The sequence below is a fragment of the Giraffa tippelskirchi genome, chromosome 4 (genome assembly GCF_054371585.1).
Source record: "Giraffa tippelskirchi isolate mGirTip1 chromosome 4, T2T-mGirTip1v1.2.pri, whole genome shotgun sequence".
In the NCBI taxonomy this organism is placed as follows: domain Eukaryota; kingdom Metazoa; phylum Chordata; class Mammalia; order Artiodactyla; family Giraffidae; genus Giraffa; species Giraffa tippelskirchi.
The window spans coordinates 17,783,858-17,801,253 of record NC_137278.1 but is presented as its reverse complement, the minus strand read 5'-3'; the positions used below and the strand labels follow the sequence as shown (position 1 = coordinate 17,801,253).

Sequence of the window (17,396 nt, the reverse complement as noted above, 5' to 3'; positions counted from 1 at the left end):
TCCTGGCTGAAGTTGATTATACCAGATTTGACAGAGGTGCAGAATTCTAACTAACACTGTGAAATGTAATCCTAACTGCCCTCAAGGACCTAATAAAGCTACACTTAACCCAGTGTACATTTAACAAACACCTGATCGTTTTACACTTAGGTTAGATGCTGAAGTTCTTCCTTCTACAGCCCTTCCTTGTAAAAGTGCTTGTGTATCAGGGCACACTCCTTATTGGAAAGAGGAAGATTGACATTAAAAAGAAATGCCACTCTGAAATGTGGATTTGCAAGCCTATGATGCAGAGGGTCTCTAAGGTGTTTTTCTTCAGCACCACATAGTCAAATCTATTTATAGTAATTTATTACAGAAGAAAATTTTAAATGAAATTTTCCACATTGGCATTTTGTAGGACTGCTCTTAGAATCAATGACTAAGCTGCTTTTTCAGGCTCTTGTACAGAGCGTGCAGCCAATTACATTTTACTTGGTGGGCTGCTTAATAATGTTTTTATATATTTTCAAATAATATTTATTTTAAGAGGTTTTTAACATTATGCAAACCCCAGTAAAGAACTGACTCTACAGGTCATTGATTGAGACGACTTTCTGAAATGGAGCCTAAAGACACATTTTTAGGCCAACTAATCTGTCTTGCCTTTAGAACATTTTAACTGTCTTCTTTCAGTACACCTTTTATAAAGCAAAGAAACAAAACAAACCCCCCCGAGACTTTATGTTCTATAAATAAGAGTATAAAGATCCATGCAAAATGACTATCTAAAGCTTACTCGGTGATGCATAACCATGTCTGCAGTCACATTTTATCAAATTTTGCTACTATAAAAAGATGGAAATAATGATGGAAAACCAAAAGTTACAGAGCACCATCAGTGGAATAACTAACCATTTTCTTAATAACACATTTGAAATGGAAAAAGTGACTGGCTGCCTTTTACTGGAGTCATAAATGACTGTATCCTGCCCAGTCTCTGTGCTGGAGTAACTTTGAGAAGTTGTTCTGTTAATATTCCTCTTTGTTTTTTCCTACTAAAGGGCCTACACATGTAAAGAATTTCAGATATGCTTCTTTTATGATACTGAGTATTTCTGGTTCTGTATCTACGGGTTTGTCATCAAAGTACATTTGCTCCTGACTTTTTATTAGAGGACAGAGGAATCAAATGTCTAGCACACACTCGCTCCATCTTCAGTCACCTGTACACAGCTGTCTCCCCAGACCTGCAGGAGCATGATGGAAAGCAATAGGAATGAAAGTAAAAATAATTGTGGCAAAACAAGAGAAACCCTCCTCCGTAGAGAGTGGAAATGTGTGATTTCATTCCTGCCTTCCTTTAAAGGTTGCATCTTGATGTCTGCGTAGGAGTAGTTGAACATTGTCAGCCCAACACAAGGGGCTCTGAGCTCCAGCAGCTGGTATTCAAAGCCCTTCGCCTGCCGTCCCTGGGGGAGAACAAATAGATCATGGTGTTCTGTGCTTTATGTTTTTATGATTCCAAAGTATTTTTTAAAAGAAGTGTTATTTTTTGACAGATCCATGAACTAGTTCCTGTTGTCTGGTAAATGAAAACTACCACTGTGTCCGTTACACTGTGACGTGATATTTCATAACCACACGTTTCTAGTCTGCGTCCCAAGAGCTGCACTGGTAGCTTATTGCTGGGTTTCAAAGATGCTTTTAACTGAACATCTAAATGTTTTTTTTCTAATTTGTGTGTCTTTAAAAATGATTAAACAGTAGTTTAAAATATGTATGTGTGTGTTTGCTAATTGCAGAGGCTTTAAATTCAGTCTCTAGAACTATCAGAGAAGTAATGGTCATGAGAAGTAATGGTCTTTCTTCATTGAAGGATTTTTCAACTGGGTGGTAATACTCCCAGGAGTCACTGACTTTTTAACTGGTTAAAAGATTCAAAAGAAACTATTGTCAATTATAAACACTTGGGGAGGCAATTAGAACCACTTTAGGTTAGTAGTATATAGCAGTAGAGGATGAGATAGTTCGATGGCATCATTGACTCAACAGACATGATCTTGAGCAAACTCCAGGAGATAGTGGAGGACAGAGGAGCCTGCCGTGCTGCAGTTCATGGGGTCAAAAGAGTTGGACATGACTTAGCGACTTTATGTTCTATAAAGAACAAACTGCAAAGTGAGGAAGATGCTGCCTGTCCTCAATTACCAAGAAAGTTGACTTTTGCAGTCTTGCTGTTGGCATGTCCACTGCACTTGTATCTGGATCTGGTTTTTGCTTTTGTGAAGCAGGGTGTTGGGACAGCCACTCGGTCTCTGTACCGTGATTACAGACTTAAGGGAATTTTGGAGTGCACTTCCAGCTCTTGCAGACGTGGTCTTGGACAGCTGTGGGGAAAACATATTACACTGTACTTTTGTACAGAGATGCTAGATGAATACCTACAAGTAAGTCCAGTTTCAGTCCTTTCTTACTGGAAGGCAGTGATGGCAGGTTCTAATGACCCCATTTGGAGGTTCGTGAAATTGAGCCATGACCAGGAATTGCCCGCCAACATAGTACCTCCATTGGCTTGTCCTGACAGGTTCAGCAGTGAAGGTAACTTGATTCACTTCACAGTAGGAGAGGCTGGGAGGCCAGGTAAATAACAGGACTCCCCTTGTTTATAGATGGAAGTGAGGAGAGGCTGGGAGGCCAGGTAAATAACAGGACTCCCCTTGTTTATAGATGGAAGTGAGAGGCTGGGAGGCCAGGTAAATAACAGGACTCCGCTTGTTTATAGATGGAAGTGAGGAGAGACTGGGAGGCCAGGTAAATAACAGGACTCCTCTTGTTTATAGATGAACATTGTAAGAGGTTTTGTAATTTTTTCTCTCAATTCTTCATTGCACAATTATTTAATGAGTTCCAGTCCAATGTATTAGGTAACGAAAGAATAAATCAGGTCCTTGCCATTGAAGAGCTAATAAATAGTCACCATATAATATGGTAAATGCTTTATTAGAGGCAAGAACTATTGGCAGGATCAGGGGGCAGGAACAGGCACAGAGGAGTTGGCACTTGGCTTTGCAAGGAAGCGTTTTATTGGGCTGAGAAAGAGGTACTGCTGCTGCTGCTAAGTTGCTTCAGTCGTGCCCGACTCTGTGCAACCCCATAGACGGCAGCCCACCAGGCTCCCCCATCCCTGGGATTCTCCAGACAAGAATACTGGAGTGGGTTGCCATTTCCTTCTCCAGGGCACGAACGGGAAAAGTGAAAGTGAAGTCGCTCAGTCGTGTCCGACTCTTAGCGACCCCATGGACTACAGCCTACCAGGCTCCTCCGTCCATGGGATTTTCCAGGCAAGAGTACTGAAGTGGGTGTCATTGCCTTTGTGCTTGAGTCTTCTTTTTTATTGCATCATCCCAAGTGACACCCATGGTGTCCTTTAGCCCAGACTGACACTCCTCCCAGCAGAAGGGTAGGGCTCGATCCACCAGCCAGGGTACAGCTGGACGCTCTTTGCCCAGGAGAGGGGTGCCACTCACCCATTGCCATTGCTTTCTTTCAGGATGAGCATGACCACAGTCTTCGAAAAGCAGGCCTAGGATCTGAGCTTAGCCACCTGCTGTTGATAACCATCAGTGGGAAAGTCAGCTGCCCAGCATCCTGAGACTGAAAGCCATGAGAAGATGAGGCCCTTCCAATTGGTCAGAGGGGCTGCCAGTCGCCCAGAAAGTTGAGTTCCTGTTTTATCTCCATGCTTTTTTAATGCATGAGTCATCAGCCTCAAGAAGAGGCTATAGAAAGATAAAATAGCAAGTACTGGAAATCCATCCTACAATCCTGAACCTCTACAATAAATCTTACAGGAAGAGTCAGCATGGCACCCCTGCTTCTTAACTGTCCCCAACACCCACTGAGCCACTTCTGCAAGGGTCGATTCTTGCTCTTACTGAATGGGGTGGTTAATACCTTTTTGTGTCGTTCAATCTCCACTGCATTTGGTTATGTTGACCACTCTCTTGGGGTTCTTTTCTCAGTGTCTGTAAAACTGTCCTTGGCATCTCCTCCTGCCTCTGGAGAATTGTCTTTAAGTCAGCTGAGATCCCTCGTCTTGGCTTCAGTTCACACACTCGTCTGCTCACATAGGTCCTCTGAGCTGGTCCTACCTTCAGCTCAGACCTCTGTCCCCTAACTACCCCTCACTCCCAACTCCAGCTAAATATCTCCACCTGGAAATCACAAGCAGACTCAGAACATCCACACCTGTCATCCTGTTCCATCACCCCCAAAACGTGTGATTCCTCTTGCCCTGCTCAGGTCATTAAATGTCGTGACTGTTTCCTTCGTTTCCCAAGTCAGAAGCCTGTCCATCCCCTCACCCTTTCTGCCTTGCCCACCATCATGTGTCGTCAGCCCCCATGTGTCCTCTGTCCCGGACAAGTGGCTCCATTTCTACCAGCCCTGGCTCCCCATTCCTCACCTAGCTCATAGCAACGACCTTCCAACTGGTCCTCCATCCTCCAGCTGTCAGTCTCTAAAATGTGGCCTTGAGTCATCTTTCTGAAGTCAACGGATTGGATTTTTATTTTCCTGCTTCAAAAATGAAACTGTTAATCAAAGCCTTTGTGATAAACTCAAAACTTTCCATGATCTAATAACCCCTGCTTAGCCCTCAGCATGCTTCTCTCTCCTGATTTACCCTCTCCCAGTACAGTGCCATAGATTGAATCTGTCCCCTAAAGTTCATGTTGAAATCCTAACTCCAAGGTGATGGTCTTTGGAGGTGAAGTTTGGGGTGAGTGATTAGGTCATGAGGGCAGGCCTTCATGAATATCGTTTATTGCCCCTACAAAAGACTCCAAAAGAATCTGAAGAAGAATATATATATACACATAAAAAATATACATAGGCATATACATATAAAATATTCATATGCATATGAATGACTGAATCACTTTGCTGTATGCCCAGAACTAACACAACATTGTAAGTCAACTATACTTCAATAAAAAAATAAAATTGAATTTTAAAAAGACCCCTGAGAGCTCCCTTGCCCCTTCCACCGTGTGAAGAAACAGCAAAAAGTTGGCCATTTGCACCCTGGAGGAGGGCTCCCATCAGAATCTGACCGTGCTGGCATCCTGGCCTTGAACTTCAAGCCTCCAGAACTGTGATGAAGAAGTTTCTGTTGTGTGTAAGCCACCCAGTCTCTGGTGCCTTGTCACAGCTGTCTGAACAGGCTAAGACACCTTCTGCTCGAGTCAGGTTGGGTCATTATCCTTCCTCCAATCTCTCTCCCTTGCCCCTTACCTGCTGCCCCTTTTACCCAGAAGTCCCATCTACACCACATCCTCCACACCCTTCCCTTCCCACTAACTCCTGCTTCGTCATTGAGGGGCAGCCTCCCCATCACTAGTCAGGAAAGTTCAGTGAGCTTGTGCTGTGTGCCAGGCACTAAGGTGAATGTGAGGGTGCTCAGTCGCTCTGTCGTGTCCGACTCTTTGCAGCCCCACGGACTGTAGCCTGGCTGCCTCTTCTGCCCACCAGGCTCCTCTTATCCGTGGAATTTTCCAGGCAAGAATACTGGAATGGGTTGCCATTTTCTACTCCAGGGGATCTTCCCAACCCAGGGATCGAACTCGTCTGGGGAGTCTCTTAAGCTCTTAAGTCTCCTTCATTGGCAGGAGGATTCTTTACCACTAGCCCCAGCTGGGAAGCTCACTAAGATGAATGCTAAGCATCAAACATGAGATGCTTTTCTTCAGGCAGCTCTTCCTGAACCTTGCCATCACAGGTTCTCTATTCTCCTATGTACCTTACCCTCCTCACTCAGTGCTGTCACTGTTAATATATAATATATATTTCTTCAGAGTTGCACAGCCAAAGGAGGAGGTAGGGTGACGAATGCAGAACAACATGCAAATTCATGAATTATCTGCATTTATTCCAGACTAACAAACTAAGTCCTTTAGCTATGGGACCTCCATTCCCAGGGACCCTTATTACTGGCCGCAACTTGTGGTTGACACAAGGATAGAGTCCCAAAGTCCCCACATAGCATAGGAGAGACACAAATGTATCAAGATGCTTACGTACTAAAGGCCACATTTAAGGCACGTACATCTCAGGTGTGGGTATAAACAGAATCATTTAGAAAGGCAAACATTGCTATATATGTGCTAAACTGAAGCAATCTATAGTTCTTGATACAAATAAATTACCTTTTACACAAAGCAAGGAAGTTTTGTGGAATTTGATTAATTTTAGAAAATCTACAGTACGCCAAAAACCATAACACTAAGGCTAAAGGTGTTTTGGATAAACTATAAGATCCTACTGTATAACACAGGGAACTATATTCAATATCCTGTGATAAACCACTATAGGAAAGAATATACAAAAGAATGTATATATATATATATATATATATGCATGTGTGTGTGTGTGCGTGTGTGTGTTCAGTTGCTCAGTTGTGTCTGACTCTTCGTGGCCCCATGGCCCATAATCGCCAGGCTCCTCTGTCCACTAGGCTTTCCAGACAAGAATAGTGGAGTGAGTTGCCATTTCCTCCTCCAGGGGATCTTCCTGACCCAGGTATCGAAACTTCATCTCTTGCATCTCCTGCATCGGCAGATGGATTCTTTACCACTAGCACCACCTGGGAAGCCCTATATATATATACAATATAACTGAATCACTTTTTTGGACAAAGAAATTAACATTGTAAACCAATTATACCTCAATAAAAAACAGACTGAAGGTGTTTTGTAGACAAGGTTAAATGTTTTCTATCCAAGCCTTCAGATTAGGAATTACTCATCGGTTCCTCCATACCTACACTAACTGATCGTCCCCACCTTTTACATTAGGCACCACACAGCTAGTAAAATGCACTCAAAGGAGTCAAACACCCATCCTTCTGTCACTGACAACCAATTTTCATATTTTGGTGTTATTTCTAGTCTTTTTTTCCTACTGCTAGATGAAGAGATATATTTTACAAAATAATTTTGTAAGCTTCATTTTTCACTGATATTTTGTATCTCTCTTTCCCTATTTCACCTAATAAGTTTACTTAGAAGGACAATAACAAGAAAAGAGAAATGAAGGCTGCAGATTAAATAAGCCACATGCATGTCACTTCAGTCGTGTCTGACTCTGCGACCCTCTGGACTGTAGCTTGCCAGGCTCCTCTGTCCATGGAATTCTCCCGGCAAGAACACTGGAGTGGGTTGCCATGTCCTCCTCCAGGGGATCTTCCTGACTCAGGGATCGAACCCACATCCCCTGCCTCTCCTGCATTGCAGTCAGATATTTTTACCACTAAGCCACTGGGGAAGCCCTAAATAAGCCACATGCTTACTGAATTCTACTGCACCCTGTAAAACCCAGAAAATCCGTTGTCAGGTTCATTTATAAATGTATGTGAAGCAGTAAGAGAGTAGGTCACATCTGCTTCTCTGGCTTTATACTGGGCCCTGAAAGTGATTTTATTTCAAGGACACATCAGGCCATATATAGATAAAATGTATTAAAACATGTATCAACTTTCATCAAGAACAGATAAATAGACAATGGAATGATTCAAGACAGATCCAATATAAGGAAACTACCCAGATGACTGTCATCTGACTCTCTGAATCAGTTTGCTAAGGGGGAAACTGACTAACAGTGAAGAACTATGGAATTTTATGCCAACAATCATGTGCCCCTGACATTTTATTCCACTAGGAATTTGGACCTATAAGCCACAACTTAGTAATTATTTTTAGTATATCGTGGTGGCGCTTTTTGGTGCAACTTCCTCTGTAGATGGCTAAACAATTTGAGCTTCATGCTGCCATGGTGAGTGCATAGAAGTGTCTTTTACATCCAGAGTTATAGCATTTGAATATGTTTATGTTTGCCCAGTCATCTCTATTTTCATCAGTATTTAAAATGGAAAACCTATCTATCTCCCTACAGTTCTGTACAGTCCACCACCGACTCTCTCCCCAGTCTGCCACTACCCTGGGATTCATGGCACATTGTTGGTAAAATAGCCTCTATTTCCTCAAACTCTTTCCTCCACCTTTTGTGCTAATGAAAACCCAGGCCGTGACTTCCCTGGCAGACTTCACAAATGGTAGCTGGTTTCCCTTGCTCATCACTGGGCCTGGAGGTAGGGTGGGTACCTTCCCTCCTCACCGGCATATGTAAACAATCACCCCTGCTTTCTTCCTAAAATACCAGAGTTTAGAAGCTCATGTCATCCTACCTTGCTGCCACCATCAACAGACTTCCCTGGTCACTCACTCCCCACTAGAAAAGATTCAGTTCAGTTCAGTTCAGTCGTTCAGTCGTGTCCGACTCTTTGCGACCCCATGAACTGCAGCACACCAGGCCTCTCTGTCCATCACCAACTCCCGGAGTCTACCCAAACCCATGTCCATCGGGTCGGTGATGCCATCCAACCATCTCATCCTCTGTCGTCCCCTTCTCCTCCCGCCCCCAATCCTACCCAGCATTAGGGTCTTTTCCAATGAGTCAACCCTTCGCATGAGGTGGCCAAAGTATTGGAGTTTCAGCTTCAACATCAGTCCTTCCAATGAACACCCAGGATTGATCTCCTTTAGGATGGATTGATTGGATCTACTTGCAGTCCAAGGGACTCTCAAGAGTCTTCTCCAACACCACAGTTCAAAAGCATCAATTCTTCGGCGCTCAGCTTTCTTCACCGTCCAACTCTCACATCCATACATGACTACTGGAAAAACCATAGCCTTGACTAGATGGACTTTTGTTGGCAAACTAATGTCTCTGCTTTTCAATATGCTATCTAGGTTGGCCATAACCTTCCTTCCAAGGAGTAAGCGTCTTTTAATTTCATGGCTGCAGTCACCATCAGCAGTGATTCTGGAGCCCAAAAAAATAAAGTCTGACACTGTTTCCACTGTTTCCCCATCTATTTCCCATGAAGTGATGGGACCAGATGCCATGATCTTAGTTTTCTGAACGTTGAGCTTTAAGCCAACTTTTTCACTCTCCTCCTTCACCTTCATCAAGAGGCTCTTTAGTTCTTCTTCACTTCCTGCCATAAGGGTGGTGTCATCCGCATATCTGAGGTTATTGATATTTCTCCCGGCAATCTTGATTCCAGCTTGTGTTTCTTCCAGCCCAGCATTTCTCATGATGTACTCTGCATATAAGTTAAATAAGCAGGGTGACAATATACAGCCTTGGCATACTCCCTTTCCTATTTGGAACCAGTCTGTTGTTCCATGTCCAGTTCTAACTGTCGCTTCCTGAAAAGATTAAAGCCTGGTTATTGTCATTCTCCAACACAAGACCCTTGATGATGTCACTATCCTTGGAGAAGAGCCTGCCAACACTCTGGCCTCCCGGTTGCCTGCCCAGCTGTCCTCCCATGATCCAGCCCCCATTCTACTCAGATCCATTGTAGATGTGCGTTAGATCTTGTTATCATCAACAGTCTCCATTTCCTGCCTTTCACTCCCAACCACCTCCCACTCTCTGTCTCACTCCCTTTAGTAGACAGACCCCATCAATTCTTTGACACCACAATGCATACTTCAATCCAGTGATCTTAACTCACGTCCTTACTCCTCTAGGTGGCGCTTGTGGTAAAGAATCCACCTGCAATGCAGGAGATGCAAGAGACACAGGTTTGATTCCTGGGTAGGGAAGATCCCCTGGAGGAGGAAATGGCAACCCACTCCAGTATTCTTACCTGGAGAATCTCATGGATAGAGGAGTCTGGCAGGCTACAGTTCATGTGGTTGCAGAGAGTCGGACACAACTGAGCATGCACATGCAACCTAACTCCTCCCTTAACCTGCATAGACTCTCTGCTCTGTAATTAGTTTGTAGTAATGTTTACTACTACGGCTTCAGCCCTGTTGACTGCTACAGGCTTCTGCCCTAAAAGCACAGAGATTCTGATGAATTCTATGTTGTGTGATCCAGCAAAGAATAAAAATGAAGTGCTGAACATTGCAAAAATATGTTCTCAAATAAAAAGTTTATTCTATATATGTGTATACCAAATACTTTGGGACTTCCCTGATGGCTCTGTTGGTAAAGAATCTGCCTGCAATTCAGGAGACCCAGGTTTGATCCTTGGGTGAGGAAGATCCCCTGGAGAAGGGCACAGCAACCCACTCCAGTATTCTTGCCTGGAGAATCCCATGGACAGAGGAGCCTGGCAGGTTATAGTCAATGGAGTTGCAAAGAATTGGACACGACTGAGTGACTAAGCACATACCAAATACTTTATATATATATACTAAGCTTTTTAGAATAGTCTTAGATTTACAGAAAGTGTGGTAAAAATAGTATAGCGTTTGCATGTACTCCACATGTTTCCCAATGGTTAACATCTCACATTAGCCACAATAATAAACCAATGTTAAGTAAAGTCCACACTTTATTCAGATTTCCTTGGCCTTTTTGTTTCAAATCTCTTTTTAAGGAGTGGTAAGTTAAGGGAGATCGCTTCTTCAAATGTTTCTGTATTTTTTGAATACTTTATAATGAACACATATTCCTTTTTTAGTCAAAGAAAAACATTTTTTTAAAGCAAGGTGGTGTGTGAAACCTCTTAAGATTTCCACGGAAAATCTGATGTACAATGAAATTGAAACCACGTGAAAAGATTGGACTGCTGAAGTCATTATCTCAATATGCTGATCCTGTTGAAACAGATATAAGTGTGATTAAAATTACAGTCTTGATGGGAAGAGCGGTGAGGAATTGAAAGCTAACTCATGTTCTTCCCTCTCCGTAACATCACATGACAAGTGGGAAAGCCAGAGTCTTGAAGTGATTTGAGTGATTCTGAAGCAAGAAACCCTTAGGATGCCTTTGCCAGAAAGATTTAGGCGAGCTACATAAACCCCAAAAAGACCAACAGAGAGAGTGATCCATTTGAAACAAAATTGAGGAGAAAGCATTTCAGTTCTATTTTTACAACCATCATATCATCACAAGATGAGGGTTTGAGCCCACAAATATGAAAGGAGTCAACGGCATTTGGCAGAAGTGAGAAAATACTTATTATCACAATAGATAAAATTTACTAAATGTAACCACTATGTAAATGGAGAAGAATGGGCTACGGTGGAGTTAATAAGCAACTTTAAACAAGGTCCTACTGTAGAGCACAGAGAACTTTACCAGTATCCTATGATAAACCATAATGGAAAAGAATATTTAAAAGAATGTATATATATGTATAACTGGATCACTTTGCTGTAGAGCGCAAACTAACACAACATTGTAAATCAACTATGCTCCAATAAAAAAAGGAATTAAAATTAAAAAAGAAAAACACTTTATTTTTCCCGAGGACAGCTCCTGTAAATGCTCCTTGTCTACTTCTTGCTTCCTGGACAACATTTCTGATTGGTCTTATAATTTTCATAATCTTTTCTCTTCAGTCTTGGATCATCGAATATCACCTAATCACGTTTGGTCATTAAAAATCCTTATTTAAGTAATGAAATGCTTAATCTGGACTGTTAATAAAACCCCTGAATATAAGGTTTCTCCTTTCCCCAGTTTAGACTTGCCATAGAGGGGAGGCGTGTGTGCGTGCTAAGTCTCTTCAGCCATGTTCAATTCTTTGAAGCAACGCTATGGACTGTAGCCCGCCAGGCTCCTCTGTCCATGGGATTCTCTAGGCAATAATACTGGAGTGGGTTGCTGTAGTGGGAATTTCTAATAATGTACTTTCACAGCCTTGAGAAATTTCGTAGAAATAGCACCTGGAAAAACAGCATATATCAAGAAACTGTGTTGATGATTATTTTTCATGTTTTTCTTAGAATAATAGCCTTGTTACAACCCTAAGGCCAGACCCAGAAGGAAGTATGACTGGGATCATGAAAGCGTGGACCTTGGAACACCGGGTCAGATTGGCGTGAGGCATGAACACAGCCTACACACTTGCTGACTGTTCCCGAGACTATCCCAGAAGGAAACGGCCTGGGGTAAAAACAAGGAGATCTTGATTATGTCAGTGTAGTGTCTTGGGAAAGATAGATCAAAGAAAGTTTTGTAGTGCAATTAGGAATAAAAGCTGGACTCAGAGTGGACTCTGCATCTCAGTCCAATAGAGGTTGCAGGTACCCCGACCCATTGCGCTAGATTTCGTGTTCTGTTTTCATTCTCTTTGCTTGGTCCTGGACCTTTAGGGCAACAGGTTGCCATGTCCTCCTTCATGGGATCTTCCCGATCCAGGGATTGAACCCATGTCTCTTATGTCTCTTGCACTGGCAGGTGGGGTTTTTTTTTTTTTTTTTACCACTAGTGCCACCTGAGAAGCCCATGGAAGGGGGGCCCTAGTCCATAAACCCATTCCCCTTCCAGGGTTCCTCCACTTTCCTGCCATCCTTGAACCCCACCCTCCTCCTCCACTCAAATATTCACTAAAGGAAAGCCTGTTTCTAGTAGCTTCTTTACAGGCTGTCATTTGGACTGCTTTGAAAACATTCCTAAAAGGAAGGTTTGTACACTGAGTACTTTCAGGATTTTTACCTGGCAGGAAGAGGCAGGGAGGGGGTTTGGGCAGCGTGGGCAGTTGTCTTGTCAGTGTCTGAGAAGGAATGTCCCACTTCTAGACTGCAGTTTGCAAAGCTCTTGACTGACAACCCCCGAAGTGTGGTGGTGTGGTGCTTGGGACAACCTAAGCTGGACAACCACCACGTCCTGTCCCCCCCACCCTCTCACCTACCGTTGTATTCCAGTTGTCCCCAAGATTGGCATCCTGGTTGTACTGGTTTGTTGTCACTCCCCGTGGTTCATACCTGGAGGGCAGGAGCCGGCCTAAAGCCAGCCCCCTGGGCCTGTTGTGGAGCAGCTGGTTCACCAACCAGGGAGTGCTGCTGGAGTGAGAGATTACAGGGTGAAGGGGCTGGGGGTGGCAGTGGTGAGGGAGGCTGTAAGGTGAGGTCATGAGGGCAGTTCTTCTCAAAGAGATTTTCCATAGGGGGAGTGCTCAGGAACTCGAGATCCCTGTGTCCCCGAGGGATCATTTCCCAGCCCATACACCTCGTGGAGACCTGTCAGTTTCCACCTGCTGATACACAATCCACATTTTCCCTTTGGTTCCACAAACTCATCCAGAAAGCCTGTCAAAATCCATAGGGAAGAACCAATCGGTGCTCAAGAGTAGCTCAGAATGTTAAAAAAAACCTCAAAGGCAAGGCTTAACATATAGACAATGTTCTTAGAAGCACAGCCACCTGGATTTTCCCAGTACTGGGAACGCTGGAAACAAATTTAACCATTGAGAGATGAGAGTGCAGCTTTTTAACACATGGTATCCTAGAAGGTGTCAGGAAGTCTAGTGAGCCTCATCTCATTTTTAATATTGCTGGTCAGGGATTCTTAACCATTTTTTGCATTATAGTACTTTTTGGCAGACAGATAAGACCTACGATTCTCTTCTCACAATATATTTAGATTGATAAAATAAATACGATTACAAAAGACACCAAATACTTTGCCAACAAATGTACATATAGTCAAAGGCTATGGTTTTTCCAGTAGTCATCTATGGATGTGAGAGTTGGACTATAAAGAAAGCTGAGCACCGAAGAATTGATGCCTTTGAACCGTGGTGTTGGAGAAGACTCTTGCAAGTCCCTCGGACTGCAAGGAGATCAAACCAGTCAGTCCTGAAGGAAATCAGCCCTGAATATTCATGGGAAGGACTGATGCTGAAGCTGAAGCTCCAATACTTTGGCCACCTGATGCCAAGAGCTGACTCATTAGAAAAGACCCTGATGCTGGGAAAGACTGAAGGCAGAGGTGAAGGGGACGACAGAGGATAAGATGGTTGGATGGCATCACCGATTGGATGGACATGAATTTGAGTAAGCTCCGGGAGATGGTGAAGGACAGGGAAGCCTGGCGTGCTACGGTCCATGGGGTCGCAAAAGAGTCGGACACAACTGAGTGACTGAACAACAACAGCAAAAGACACCAAAATATTAAAATGCACTCATTAAAATATAAAGAAAAGAACACCAAAACAACAATAACAACAAAAGAAAGCCTGTCAAATGCCTTGCTGATTTTTCAGATGGTTCAATATGAGGAAAGCCCCAGCTCCCATACTGGGGCCATAGATCCCTATGAAACCACAGATTCCAGTTCCCCTGTTGTTCTCACAAACAGTCCTACTAAAAGGCCACCTGCTCTCCTGTGCAGGTCCTCAAAAGATTGTTTGACATTGAAAAAGGACATTCAGATTTGAAATCACTTATCTGGACACACTGGGACAAAACTGAAGATTGAGAATGATGTTTCATTGGGATCAGCTAGGGAGATATTTTAAAAATCTCCAGCAAGAGTCAAGTTTTGATTTTTTTTAAAAAGAACTAAGGATGATTCTGATGTACCAAGTTTGGGCATTCTTGAAAAGCATCTCCTAATGAATCAATCTGACAACTTATGGAAAAAACCAACAAAGAGTCAACATCCAGTCCCACATCAGGTGTGGATGCCTGGGACCATGAGAGGGCACCTAAAGTGTGTGATGGAGTCTTAAATTGTGCTTTTTCTTCCTTGAAGGCTTGCCAAGGCCACTCACTACTCTAAACTAGGTGAGGGAAACTGGTGTGGAATAAGGATGGAGTGAACTTATAGTGGGGGAGAGACAGGCTAAACATGCTTTAACACATACTTTCTAGTACCTCCTGTGCCCCAGGACTGTAGGCTAAGAAGTTAATACAGAAGATGGATGATGAACTCTTCCTGAGGTCACACAGAAAGCTACACAAGAGGGGACCTCTTAGACTGCCTCCTATAAGACAAAAAGAATTCATCTGTCGGACTCAGCTGGACAAGAGGTGAAGAGGAATATCCGGGGGGAGAGAGAACAGCACTCTGGAAACAAAGTGGAGATGAGACCGAGTATGGCCCGATGTTCCAGGAACTGAACTTGCCAGCCTGGATGGGGGCAGGGGAGAGTGGTGGACAGTAGGGTGGCAAGAAGTCTGGCAGGGGCCAGCTCTAGGGGAGCCTCGTGTGTTAAGTTCTATTCAGGAATTTGTTCTATGGAAACTGAAGGCTGCTGAGAAGTTTAATCCAAGCGACATGATCCCCAATCTCCTGGGGAAACAGTGGGGCGCCAGCACAGGCAGGGGAGGGTAATTGGGGGCTTTTGATATAGTCCTGCTGGGGAGCTTCTGAAGCCTTTATGCAGATCAGGGGTGATGAAAGTGGCTATAGTCAGGCGGTGGGCTGACTGGGTGACATCAGGGAGGGGCAGACGAGGTGGTGTGTATCTTCCCAATTCCTGTCGTCGTGGAGGGAGACAGGAGGCAGGTCCCCTGCTAGCGTCAGTACACCAGGGTCACACCAGGTGTGAGAGAATCACACCAGGTCGGAAGCTGACAATTCCAGCGCTGAGCTTTAAACCCTGGAAGCAATCAACCAATTTGAGGGAGGAGAAATGTGAGAGGAGCAGCTAGAGAAATGGGAGAAAAATTAGGAGAATCAGAGTCACAGAAGCCCAGGGAAGGGAACATTCTAGGAGGCAGTGGTCAAGGTAACTGTGAGTGGAAAAGCTGTCAATCTCGCTTGGCCGCAGGCAGGTCAGAAGTCCCTTGTGAGGAGGCCGGGGTGAGCCTGGGCTGCGGTATTGCGGAGGGGGGGAAATGAGAAAGCGGGCAGGCGGTGGCTCTGGGCGCCAGGATTACAGACCCCGCAGGGGCTCTGGGTTCGGGAGGGATTTCAGCTGGCCTCCGCCGGCAATGTGTTTTGTAGCGTCCTTTGAAGTTAAAGATTGCGGTTTATTTCCCTGCATAAGCTTTGATGATAATGGTGAGCAGGGATAATAAAGTCGCCAGAATATGAAGAGTGATAGTGACGATGAATTATATACTGTCTGGGGCGCTTGCCAAAATACATCTATATGGAGGTTGGAGAGAAAATGCAGAGGGCGGCTTGCCTCCACGGCACCTGCCCGCCGGCGCCCTCAGCCCCGCCTCCTTCCGGCTCCCAGCGGCCAGCAGGGGGCGTGGCCACCCGTCACCCCGCCCCGCAGCCCAGCGTCACGTGATCTGTCAGTTCGAGGCGATAGCTTGAAAATGGCCGCCGGGTGTGGTGAGGGGAATGCACCGAAAGTCGCCGTCACCCCCTTTCTAGTCTTCTGACAGCACCTGCGGCAAAGCGGCTCCTTTCCGCCCAAGCGGCGGGCGCCGTTCTGGGGCCAGGTTGTGAGACGGTCAGCGTGGTGGTCCGCGGGGAGGAGCGGTGTGTGTGTATGTGTGTGTGTGTGGTGAGGGGGGCGAGGCCGGTAGGAAAGAAGCCTTGGTTTGTAGGGGGATGTCGCCGAGCGAGGAGAGCGGGCGGCGGCCGGGCGGGGAGGGAGCGAAGGCCTGCTGAGGAAGGGTGAAGCCGGATGTGGGGAAGGGAGCGTGGGCGGGTGAGGAGGGGGCGACGCAGGGCGCGCGTCTGGGTCGGGGAAGGTTGGGGGCGGGCGAGGGCGCAGGGGCGCGGGGTCTGGCTCTCCGGGCGGGTCGGCGCCTGCCGGGGGCGCTGGGAAGGTCTCAGACTTGCTGTCCCAGGTGGTCAGCCTCTCCTGGGACTGCGATGGGGGAATGTGTGTGACACAGGTGGGGTTTTTTTTTTTTTTGGTTCGTTTGTTTCTCTCAGGGCAGCCGCAGGCACACCCAGCACCACCTCGAGAACAACCTTGACCGATCGCGCGAAGGCAGGCGTCCCAGGTTCCTTTCCCTGGGCTTTCCAAGGGCGTGGTGGTTGGGTTTTCTCGCTTTTTGTTTTCTCACCGGCCTCCGTTACTCCATTGTCCACTGCAGGCCGTTATTTCAGCTAAGTATCAGCGAGCCATTGATTACGATGCTTCCATGATTTCTTTATAGCGAAGCGACTTCTTTGTCAGCCACTGGTGTTCGGTTAGTTTTCGTTTGGATTGTTTTGACATATAGAAAGGTTTAAACCTATTATTTAAACCTCTTTTATTAATAACTATGGAGCCATCTTTGGTAGCCGCTAGGGGCACCGGTTAAAAATGTGGCTTTCTCAGCCTTACCCTCAGAATTCCCGTTCAGCAGACCTGGGGTGTGGCTCAGGATTCCCATCCCCCACCTCAACCTTCCGACAGGTAATTCTAATGCGTTTTGTTACTGCCTCAACTTGGACAACACTGAGAGTGAGACATTAAATTTTTTTTAAAGCGCCTGAGGAGATCTGATGCAGAGCCAAGGTTGAGAAATGCGGCGGCAAGGTTGTGTTCTTTGTTCACTAGCTTTACCAGCATGGAAACCTTCATCAGAATAATTTTGCGGTGCTTGTTAAAAATGTTAATTTCGGGGCCCCAGATCTACTGAGGGGAAAGCCCAAGGAATCTGTGTATTGACAAGCTTCCCCAGCAACTTTGCATACAAGTTTGAGAACCT

At 45.1% G+C, this 17,396-nt stretch overlaps 1 protein-coding gene across 49 annotated transcripts in view; it reads left to right on the top strand.

Moving 5' to 3' along the window:
• Window positions 1–16,042: 16,042 nt before the first annotated feature.
• The window catches only part of KIDINS220 (kinase D interacting substrate 220), a 97,904-nt gene continuing 96,550 nt past the window's right edge, over window positions 16,043–17,396 (top strand). For 22 of the 49 annotated variants that reach the window (XM_081483445.1, XM_081483431.1, XM_081483430.1 and 19 more), the window contains exon 1: window positions 16,043–16,201. The gene's annotated coding sequence lies outside the window, so the exon portion shown is untranslated. Of the gene's footprint in view, window positions 16,231–16,389; window positions 16,593–17,396 lie in introns of those variants that run through there. The other 27 variants (XM_081483433.1, XM_081483432.1, XM_081483426.1 and 24 more) reach the window with 3 other exon arrangements.